An 8,902-nucleotide genomic window follows, 5' to 3' on the forward strand; every position below is an offset into this window, starting at 1 on the left:
CACACGCTTGTGCAATGAAGAGTGATCCACACACACATGCACACGCTTGTGCAATGAAGAATGCTTTACTAACAGATGCTTATGCTGACATGCAAAATGCTGCACACAAACATCCAAACACAGCATCTGTTCCAACAACAAGAAGCCATTGATTGTTTATTGGTTAAATGCGTTTCATGTCACCCAGAGGGCATTTGTGCAGATTTAGGGGACAGGGTCTAAAGCAGTTTGGTTATGAAAACAACGTCTGTGCGTGACGTCTGTTTGTGGCTCAAGGCCTCGACTGAACTGTGTGCTGTGCTTCACACGGCCTGATAAGGAGCAGTGGCGCAGAGTGAAAATTATGAATTAACGGTGTGAGTCTTATTTCGGAGCGCCACATTGTTGTGATTGAGATTTAATTGTGTCAAGAGATTTATTCTAAAGACACTTCTTCAGCTGAGAATATAAAGGTAGAAACACACAGACGCTGCAGCTTTTACTTGCAAGGGCATGATCACAGATGCTCCCACCAGAGTGGGGCCTGTGATGTGCGCTCTGTTCCTGCACTTGTCTTTATTTATATACAAACGTAATACAACAGTGAATACATCTATTCATAGGCAGAGGGATGTTAGTGTGTAGGGAGTGTGTGTGTGGTTCTCTTCTTGTTAGTGCAGATCAAAGTGTCCAGCTCTCCTCTTCCTGGCAGGAGTGAAATAATCACAGCTGGTTCAGCTATTATCGCTGTGAGGAAGAATTTAAAATCTAAGTCATCAAAAGGTCATCATGCAGTATTCTGTCACATGCAAACTTATATCACTCAAAGCTTATACTGACTACTAAGTACAATTTTATATTGACAAACTGAAGGAGGAACACACTGAGAAAAAAAGGGAACAAAAAAGGGCAGCTCTTGGATTTACGTGAGCATCTCGCGTGTGTTTAACACGATTGCCTCAGGCTTTAAAGATTGCTGTTCTGTATGTTCATGTTCTGTTCTTTTGTAAACTTCATCTGTTTGTATGTTGTATACTCATTGTGTTTCAATAAAGTTCGATTCAAAAAAAGGTACGTTCTAAACGAAGCTTCAGACGTCACTGATCACGTGACTCTGGCCAAACGAATCAAGCCTCGACACGGTGCTTCTGAAGCAGCGCGTTGATCTTTCTGACACACGCACCGGAGCGTCAGCTTCAAGCGGACCATCACTACGTCTCACATCTAAAGGTGTCAAGGTAACTTTGAACTGAGTTCAGTCAATCTGGAGTTTTTCCAAGTTTTCTGTTGCTCTCTGTGAGAGAAGAGCGTTAAAGGCGGGGCTCTCCAGAGTCCAGCAAAACAGGAAACCACAGCTGGGTGTGTGTAAGTGTGCAAACCAATAGAATGCATCGTGGTGGGGGGGGCATCACGGGCAAGAAAAAAGTAAAATAATCGGTCGTACCCATGCTTCCCCGACGTCATGCCAGCGCATATTGGGAAATTCGTAGGCACCGATCGGTTTTCTATCAGCCATTTGCTGGGAGTAAGGGCGCCCTCCGTTTGCGAGGTGCGCCTGCTGCTGGCGGCACAGGGAGGAGAGGGCGGGGCGGCGGGGAGTCTCTGGCTGGCTGGAGCGGCATCTAATAACCAACTCGCAAAACAAAATAAAAACAACAAACAGATATTATGATACAGACTTATAATCTGCACCGATGTTTTTTCTACATTCTATAAAGTGAGCGCGAGAGCCCTCGGTGCGCCTGCGCGCTGCTGAAGTCAAAGTAAACTTTATTGTCATCTCCGCTACAGACAGTCCAGCATATAGAGAGACGAGACGACGAGGCTGCAGTTACAGCGGTGCAAGTAAACAAACAATAAATATAAGAAGAGTAAGAAAATAAATCTACACTTTAGGACTCGGGGTAAAGGATCAATAACAATTTAATTTATAATTTACAGTTTGATGATTTAAAGTCTCACACAACCCGTCAAAAGGGGCGGGGCCGGCTGCTTCCAAGTAGAGCACATTTCATTTATAATGATGTAAATCCAAGCCCATCATGGATTCACGATCTGAATCCTGGGTTGTGTGAAATCCCAGAAATCAACCTTAGACAAAGTGAATCTGTGAACTAAGGTGTAGGTCTGTTAGGCAGGGCCGTGCAGAGAGGTTTAAAGGGGCGGGTGCTCAAAGTTAAAAAGGGGCACATTGAACCAGGCTGAATAACAACAACACACTTTCATCAAGAATCTAATATGGGCAACAAGGCAAAGCAAACGTAGCCGATGCTTTACCTGATGGGTACAATGTTGCTGTTGAGGGGTTGCTGCTGATAGTGCTGGAGGGCAGGGCTGTGTTGGTCTGAGACTGTAGACATTAAAAAGTCCATAGGAGAGATGGTAGCTGATTAAACAAGTGTCATGAGATAATAACAAAATGCAAAGATTGGTGACAGCGCTTGGAACCATAAGGCAACGAAAAACTGTGAGAAATAATTTAGGCTCTGCCTGTGAATCACTCTTTGCTTCTCTTCTTCCTTCCATCCCATCATTTCATATATTACTCTGCACTTGCTGTCTATGTGAGAACAAGGCACAACTTGCTATTGCAATAAACTATAATCTAATTATCCACACCTAACAACTCTTGCACTTAATCTATAATAAAATGATGACAGAAAAATGTTATAGCCCTGCCTTTAGTAGCCTCACACAGCTCCTACTGTTTCCTCCTCATGTCCTTACCAGCCATGTCTGCACAATGTTATATCATGAGGAATATTTTTTTTTTAAATCCATCTAAATAAAACACACACATGCACGCACACACAGTGACACTTTAGACCTTCTTCAGAATACTGTATATACTATGGGCATCATGGTGCTGATCCAGAATCCTTACATTATTATTTATTACTAGAGCTACAATAATAAAGCAATGAGGAGGGGGAAGTAATAAATATGAAATAATGTGTTTATGATGATTCCATTTGTTTCACTATCCACTCTGTGCAGGGCAAAGCTTATTACATGTTTAAACTGTAGAGATACAATCATTTTACTGCTGTAAAATCCAACTTTTGTCTTATTTAAAATATAAATCTAATATAATCTGCTTCTTAATGTATGTTCTTTAAAATACAGCGTGTGTTTTTTAATATATTATAATTATAATAATGCATAATTATGGGGACATGCATATTAGATCGTTTTTTAGTGAAATATAATCCCCCCAGAAAGGCAGGAAAAGCCCCGGAAACTTACTTTAAAACTAAATATGTTCCCTAACACGGTGACAGAGCTACAGACCCATGACAGCCTTACACAGGTAGCCAGCAGCTGTGACCAGCACTACTTGTGCAGTTCATAAAAGGACAGGTAATGTTTGTCGCGCTGTTGCACACACAGCACGCTCGTTTGTTTCAGTTCGTCAGTTGCAACAAGACAGCTTACCAACGTGTACGTAATAAGCTAACACTCCTGTGTGCTACACACTACAGTGTGCGCTGTACACCTACTTACTGGTTGTGTCGCATCAGTCTGTGTCTCTGAGTTAACTTGTGTTTCTCCTACAGCTCCGGACCGCTAAAAATGCGCGTGCTCTTTGTGAGCTCGTTCCCGGCTCGTAACCAGCGCGTTCTGCCGTCAAGGGCGATCATTGGTTAAATGTGATCATGTGACTGATGCAAGCCAGATCCTTTTATTTAGCAAAACTGTGATTAATAGTTAAATATTATTGTTGAGGGGCACAGACAGGACTCCGCACAACCACACACATAAAAAAATAAAATAATAATTTAAAAAAAGAAGTTGCCTCAACAAAAGGGCACATTGGGCACCCATCAGGAAAGGGGCGGGTGCTCAAGCCCCTCTAGCCCCCCCCCTCTGCACGTGCCTGCTGTTAGGTTAATTGTGCTGATCCTCGGGTTGGGGGATTTGTGTTTGTACTGGAGCGCAAAATTCAAACCAATGGAAGATGGACAACAAAAGTTCAAAGCCATCAGGTGCTCAGGTTAGAAAAAAGAGAAAAGATGCAGGTAAGCAGACGTGTGATTGGATAATGGCAGCTCATCCTGAACCAATCAGACTAAACTCCAAACAATACATTATGTTACAGATTTTAATATTAATTAGTCATTGTTACTTGTTGATTTGTCCTTTTCTCATTGTGTGACGAATTATGACGACTGTTTGGTAGCTGTTATTGTCTCTCTCTCTCTCTTCATGTGTGTTTCTCTGGTGAAACAATAGTTTTGTGTTAATGTTAGGGCTGCACGGTTTTGCATAAAATGAGAATCACGATGTTTTGGCTTAGAATTGAGATCATGATTCTCTCATAACAATAAATAAACATAAAACAACAAATGTCTCATGTTTTGTTGTTGCAGCAAAATGTTGTCCTGCTTGAAATTCCGTCTCCACCGTTGCTCGACGCTGCGTGTACAGAGCAGGTAGTGCAACGATAGAAAAATAGTTGCGGAACGGCACTGTGTAGCGTTTGTCTAGGGTGTTGATCGTTTTCCTAAATCCCTCGTTTTGCACAGTGTTGATGGAGCCATATCTTTGGTCAGGTGATAAGTGATAGCCTCCGTGATGTCTTTGTGCCTGCGGGAGTTCGACGTGTATAGGGAAGCGCTGTATAAGGTTCCCGTTATTGATGTTTGGGTGGTTGACCGGGACGGATTTTCTCCTGTCACTTTCTCGTCATCCCTGACGTGCTCTCCGTTGTTTTTCCCTGCTAATTTTAGCATCACACGGCACAGCTTCTGTATCACGTGGTATAAGGCTCCGCCCTTGTCATTTGTTGAGCAGGAAGAGTGAGCGCTTGTTTTCATGCAGAGTACGTCCCGGATCAAAATGTGAAGTTTTACAAATCACCACTTCTTTAGTGAATATCATTTCAGTCTCAGACAATCTCGTTTCTCTTACAGAGGTTGAATGCACCTTCTGCGGATGGCGGTACCACACAGTGTGCGTGGACTTCCCCTGCACAGAAGGCAACTACAAATGCTGTGAATGCTAAATAAACAGAAACAAATGATCCCTGTTGTCTTTGCTTGATGATTGGTTTGAGTCTTGACAATCCACATTGCTGGCGTTGCATCTTTCAATGCCAGCAATGGCAGGTATCAGTGCTCAAAGCTTTTGTGTTTGTTTCCAACAAGTTGCCCACCTCGGGAAACAAAAATGTGTTCTTTTACTTGTCAGATGAACATATGAGACACTTTGACTCTTCAGTGCAGTGTGGAGCCTAACAAAGATCTGTTTTGTGTCCCAGCTGATCAGCAGGAGGAGGAGAGTCTGACGGAGCAGCAGAGGAACATTTTCAGCTACTTGGACTCAGCTCAGCCACTACAGAGGAAACAATGAGCTCAACACAGAAGGTGACAGACAGAGCAGGACCATATGACCAAAGATATTTATCACCATATACATTTGAACATTTGCCATAACGATGTAGCTGACGATAGAATTGACACCAGACAAAATACTTTACAGCTGCACAACTTTATTAAAAAGCCATCAATGTATTTTCACTGAAACAAGCAGCTGTTGTTTATGTGCATTAAAGTTATATAAAAATGTAACAGTGCAAATGCAAATTCCTCGCTGACAGTTTAACCAAAAGGCGTTTCCAGTGGAAACTAGCCGACACATCCTGAGCATAACCATGTATAATATCCACTAAACTTCAGAAGAGGTTATACAGTCGTGGCCAAAAGGTTTGAGAATTGCATAAATATTGGAACCTGGAGAAGTTGCTGCTTAAGTTTTTATAATAGCATTTTGCCTGCACTCCAGAATGTTATGAGGAGTGATCAGATGAACTGCATCGTCCTTCTTTGCCATGAAAACGAACTTAATCCCCAAAAAGCCTTACCACTGCATTTCATTGCTGTCATCAAAGGACCTGCTGAGACCATTTCAGTGATCGTCTTCTTAACTCAGGTGAGAATGTTGGCGAGCACGAGGCTGGAGATCATCATGGCTGTATCCCGATTCAGGTTCTGCAGCTTTAAAGTCCTCAAGGGCCGCGTACTCAAAGACCGCTAAGGCCGAAGTGCGAGGCTCGTAGGCTCGTGAAATGGGATGTCTAGCCTCCGTCGCGCTGCCCAGGTTGCCTAGCAACCATGATACTAACAGCTGGAAACGTTTCATACAGCTTTGTTTGACAGAAATGAAGGAGAACATATTTAGTTCATTTGTTTCTACATGAGCTCTGTGTGATTTGATGAGTATCTGAGGCTGAGACCACAGGACTGTGAAACATGATTGTTGGGCTTCATTTCTGTGCTGAACAGTCGTTTAAGATTAGCTGTAAATAACAATTAGCTGATGTTGTTCATGAGACTAAAGTCATCTCACTGTGGTAATGTAAATATAATATGGCCAATATTATAGTTATTATATTAATCACTTCACTCACAGACAAGTATCTGTGACAGTGTGTATACAGATGTATCATATATAAGAGACAAATATTGTTCATTTAATATGTTGGTACTAAATGTGGCTCAATGCTTACATATATGTGTAAAAAGCAAATGTAGGAGCTGTGATAACTGTGTCTGATAGAATGAAGAGTAGACTGATATATGAAATATTCCTTTATTGGGTGAGAAAATCAGACCCTGTCATAACTGCTGTAAGTCACACAGAATAGATATCAGAGCCTTAAACAGGCTGACTTCTGCTAAATGGGTCAAACTGGGCAGAAAGTCTACAAACACATAACATCCTTATAGAATATGATGTAACACTATAGATCAACTTAGCTCAGAATATATAAAGCATATAAACAGTTACAGCAATATGATGCAACAAACACAGCAGCTACTGATCCAAAATACTCAAAGCTTCATAGAACTGAAACCAACATTTATTTTAGCTCCATTCTGCTGCTGATACAGACTTTAGGTTTCTGAACATTAAACTTGTTGCTGCCTTTCATAGTGTGTAGCTTGAAGGCCCTGAGTACTCTGAGTACTTTCTCCCACACTGAAAACACTGGGATGATCACATTATTTGAACATTACCTAATAAGACTGATTCAGCACAGACAGTTATGTTAAACTTTCCTAGCAGTCCTTCACAAACAGGGAACAGTCTGTCTATTCTCTCCATCTGTCAGCTGCTGCTGGCTCTTCCTCCTCCTCTTCCTCACACACTGCTGAGTTTGTCCTGGTGGATCATCAGGGCTGCAAAGCCTCACAGATGATGTGCAGCAGTGGCTCCCTCAGTCTGTCCTCACTCTGGACACTTGCAGTCGTCACACATGGAAATCAAATGTGTGATAAGCTGCAGGATTCAAACACAAGTGTAACTTATAAACACATGTTCATACTTTTATTCCACAATCAGAGAGAAAGAAACAGAGAGTGCAGGACAGACAGACAGGTGACAGTCTCAGGTGTACACACTGCTACACAACAGCACCAGAGAAGCAGGATTTAGTGTTTGTGTTATTACGAGTGTAAACAAGAAGAGTTCCAGATGGTGCAGTGGACACATGTGTGACTGCTGTGATTAAAGCATCTTTCTTTCAGCTTAACGAGTGAACCGTCAGCTCGTTCAAACACACGTTAAAGTGCGTTTGGCTCGACACCACCGAACAGAGGCAGCAATATAACACAGCTAACATTAACAGTGCAGTGGATCCTGCTTGTGCCGTGATGTTCAGGACTGCAAACCGAGCAGCATCACTGACTTTCAGCTTGTTGTGTTTGTGGATATATGACTGACTTTAATTATCCACAAAATCATCACATTCTCTGTCAGATTAAGGTCGACTATTGAACGGCGTATATTTTAAAGGCTTTAAAACCAAGTTAACGCTGAAAGTACAAACATCACTAATGCCACATAACTCTGCCGACAAGGCATAGCTATGGATATGAAATGCTCTTTGTGTATCACTTCTTCATTATGAAAGATGTCATTAATGCACTAGTAATGTCTCATCTGGAGTATTGTTCAATCATTTGGTCAGCAGCTAATAAGACAGATCTTAACAGACTTCAGTTAGTCCAGAATAAGGCGTCCAGATTAGTGTGAAGATGTTCATACTATACTAATATTGATAAAATGCATAATAACCTTTCTTGGATTAACAGCAGGTTGGATGTAATGTGTTAGAACTACCAGCAGGTGGGGATAAGAGACCTTTAAGGTGTTTGGTGCCACGCTCCACCTTCAGGTTTAAAACTAGTGTTAATGGAGTTTGAAGGTTGAGTTTGTTCCACGACTGCATTTCACTCACTGCCTCTGTTTGTATCTCTGTCACTGCAGGACCAACATGGAGCCAGAAGTCAGCGCTCTCAGGAGGCCGACAAACCTCACAGAAGAAAGGGAGAGAAAAAACACACCTGTGACGAGTGTGGGAAGGGTTTTACTGTGAGGGCTTCACTAAAACAGCATCAGGTCATCCACACTGGAGAGAGACCGTTCAGCTGTGACTTGTGTGGAAAGTCTTTTTCCTTCAAGCGTTCCCTAAAACAACACCAACTCATCCACAGTGGAGTTAAAGCGTACAGCTGTGATCAGTGTGGCAGAGCTTTTACTCAAAGTAGCCACTTACAGAAGCATCTAGTTACCCACTCTGGAATTAAGCCATACAGCTGTGATCAGTGTGGCAGAGCTTTTACTCAAAGTAGGTACTTACAGAGTCATCTAGTTACCCACTCTGGAATTAAGCCATACAGCTGTGACGAGTGTGGGATGGAGTTTACTGTGAGGGCTTCACTAAAACAGCATCAGGTCATCCACACTGGAGAGAGACCGTTCAGCTGTGACTTGTGTGGAAAGTCTTTTTCCTTCAAGCGTTCCCTAAAACAACACCAACTCATCCACAGTGGAGTTAAAGCGTACAGCTGTGATCAGTGTGGCAGAGCTTTTACTCAAAGTAGCCACTTACAGAGGCATCTAGTTACCCACTCTGGAA

At 42.3% G+C, this 8,902-nt stretch overlaps 1 long non-coding RNA gene across 1 annotated transcript; it reads left to right on the top strand.

Annotated features, from left to right (window-relative positions):
- The first annotated feature begins 1,104 nt into the window (after positions 1 to 1,104).
- On the top strand, positions 1,105 to 8,609 carry LOC143415919 (uncharacterized). Its single transcript, XR_013096347.1, has 3 exons — positions 1,105 to 1,217; positions 5,240 to 5,345; positions 8,251 to 8,609. It is a non-coding gene; the product is annotated as an uncharacterized LOC143415919 (long non-coding RNA).
- The last annotated feature ends 293 nt before the right edge of the window (positions 8,610 to 8,902 follow it).

Source organism: Maylandia zebra, unplaced genomic scaffold (genome assembly GCF_041146795.1).
Source record: "Maylandia zebra isolate NMK-2024a unplaced genomic scaffold, Mzebra_GT3a scaffold11, whole genome shotgun sequence".
In the NCBI taxonomy this organism is placed as follows: Eukaryota; Metazoa; Chordata; class Actinopteri; order Cichliformes; family Cichlidae; genus Maylandia; species Maylandia zebra.